Source organism: Psammomys obesus, unplaced genomic scaffold, assembly GCF_907164565.1.
Source record: "Psammomys obesus unplaced genomic scaffold, mPsaObe1.curated_primary_1811, whole genome shotgun sequence".
Classification (NCBI taxonomy): Eukaryota; Metazoa; Chordata; class Mammalia; order Rodentia; family Muridae; genus Psammomys; species Psammomys obesus.
The window spans coordinates 942,129-945,013 of NW_026593982.1; the positions used below are offsets into that span (position 1 = coordinate 942,129).

Here is a 2,885-nt window from a genome sequence, read left to right on the forward strand (position 1 = left end):
CTCCCCTCCCCTCTCCTCCCCTCCCCTCTCCTCCCCTCTCCTCTCCTTCCCTCTCCTCCCCTCCCCTCCCCTCTCCTCTTTCTTTCCTTTTTAAATTTAAAAGACAGAGTCTCATGTATCCCAGAACAGCTTGAGTCCCCTATGTAGCTATGGACAGCCTTCAACTTCTGAACCTTCTGCCTCCCATCTCTGGGATCACAGTGTGTGTCACCACAGCCAGTTAGCTGCCATTCAGTCTTTGAGCCAGAAGTCTTGTTCCATGTCAACAGATGAAACCTCGTTTCTTCTAGAAAGCTCTCCACCTATTCTGTACTCACACAGGGAGCGCTGTGGAGCACCCTGAGAGAATGTGACAAGGGGTCCAGAGCAGTACTGCTTGAGTAGTGGGTGGGGACCCCTCAGGGCTGTGTGCTGTTCTGGCTAGTGGACTTTAGGGATACTCACCTTCATGGTAACCAATGTCCAGCCACACTAGCCCACACAAGATTGTGGGATGGAGAGCATTTTGACAACTCCTACCAGGAATTTCAGAGGAAGACATGACTGGGTGGGCTGGGCCAAACTGTGCCCCCTCTAAAGTCCTGTGCTGAAGTGGGGCACTGGTACCTCCAGATCTGGAGACTCTGAAGAGACTTTGAGTGACATGATGCTGCCACTCAGGTAGCATGGTTCCCTGTGCCTTGTGACTGGTGTCGTAGCAGGGCATGTACGCTGGGAGAGGAGTGTGTGAAGCAGTGGGGACATCTAGAAGAGAGGCTTCAGAGAAAGCAGCCATGCTGACACTCCTGTCTTTGGCTCCTGGCCTCGAGAGCTTCTGGTACTAGGGTGTCCTCACAGTTGGTTGAGCCCCATTATGTGGCTGTGGCAGCCTGGGCAAGCAATGTGACTCGGATGAACACTCCATGTACTCCTGGCCACCACGAACTCCTCCACCCATTCTGCCTGATCTATAGGAGGCTCCTTTTGTAATTCACAGTAAGCTTGCAACATGTTTCAGTTGGTGGAGGGCTGGCCTTGCAAGCCAGAGGACCCAAGTTTGATCCCAGAATCCATGGGGAAAAGGGAAAGGAAAAAAACTGACCATGTATGTAACCCCAGCAATGAAGAGCAGACACAGGTGGATCCTTGTGACTCACCAGCGACTTGGCAAGCTCCAGGCCAGGGAGAGACCCTGTCTCAAAAAATGGTGGATGGCCTGTATTAGTCAGTGTTCTCATAGAAAAATAACAGATAGAATGAACACACAGATGTTTTTAACAAAAATCTCAATCATTTGGTTTACCAAGACTCAGGAGCCAGATGATGGGGTGAAAGCCTCCTAGCTCAGAGAGGCAGAGAAAGCACCCAGCTGAGCTTTCTTCTCAGCTGATGTCCCAGAAGGAATGCCCCTCTCCAGCTCCTGACTTCCTCTTCCTCTCCATTTTTTTTTTATTAATAATACTATGTTCACTTCTTTGTCTACTGATTGCTTGCTCCACCTCTTGACCTATGGTTGACTTTATTAAATCTTGTTTACAATATTCAAGCAGAAAGGTCTTAGATTAAAGGTGTGTGCTAAGATTGAGCCACACTGAAATCTACGAGTTCACAGTGTGATCCTGCAAAACACACACACACACACACCACACACACACACACACACACACACACACACACACACACACACACACGGGATTTATTAGAATTGTTTACAGGCTGTGTTCCAGTTAGTCCAATAATGGCTGCCTACCAATAGAAGATCCAAGAACCCAATAGTTGTTCAGTCTAAAAGGCTGTATATTTCAGTTGGTCTTCAGTATGTACTGGAACCCCCCAAAAGTAGGCTCTAGTGCCAGTAAAGGAATGGACTTGACAGTAAGAGCAAGAGCAAGCAGGGAAAGAAAGCAAGTGTCCTCTTTCATGTCATTTGTATAGGCTGCCAGCAGAGGGTGTGGCCCGGGTTAAAGGTGGACCTTCCTACTTCAAAAGGTTGGGATTAAACGTGGGTCTTCCCACTTCAGATGATTAGATTAAGAAAAACTCCTCACAGGTGTGCCCAGCTGTTTGGGTTTTAGTTAATTCCAGAAGAAGTCATGTTGATAGCCAAGAATACACATCATGTGTCTCTTGAGGAATGACCCTTGAGGTTGACTCCTGGCCTCCACCCATATCACACACGTGCATATATACCTACACACATGTGCACAACCACACAAGGGGACTGTCCTGTTTCCCCATCAACATTTACCACAGTGCTCCTACTTCACTCTTAAAAATTCTTTTCTTTTGTTAGGGTTCCACTGTGTAGCTCACTGTGATCTTCCTGCCTCATCTCCCTTATGCTGGGATTGCTGGCATGTGCCGTCACACCTATATTTTTGCCTGGTGTTGAGCCTTCATCCAGACAGCCTGTAGGCCAACCTCTTCCTCTCTGAGCCTTTATGCAGCCTGAGCCAGAGCTACCCAGTACAGAATCTGCATATCTGCTGTGATGGGCGCTGACCCGTGCACAATTCATCCTGCACCCTGGGCCTGTCCTTCGATGACTCACTTGACATTGGAAGCCATCAACCATTTTCCCAGCCAGTGCCTGGTGGTGCCATGTTTTGCTGTTCTCTCTCTTTAATTCTGTTCAGCTCAGTTCAGCTCCATAAACTTAAATAGTTCCTAAGACTTCAGAACCACAAGGGGCACTCGCTGTTACAGACAAAAGCTATATACGGCCTGGTCCTGGGCTCCAGGGAGCTCATAGTTTCCCCAGACACAAAAATAAGATCCCTACACAAATGAGCTGAATGTACACAAGACAGATGAGCCATGGTTCCTTTTGGATGGAACAGAGGTTCCAGGATCAAATGGATGACTTCTTAGTCATCACCGTGGGCTTGACTGGATTTAGAGTCACC

The 2,885-nt window shown here is 48.2% G+C and overlaps 1 pseudogene; it reads right to left on the minus strand.

Annotated features, from left to right (window-relative positions):
* The window catches only part of LOC129684471 (katanin p80 WD40 repeat-containing subunit B1-like), a 38,749-nt pseudogene extending 38,043 nt beyond the window's left edge, over positions 1–706 (minus strand).
* Positions 707–2,885: the final 2,179 nt, after the last annotated feature.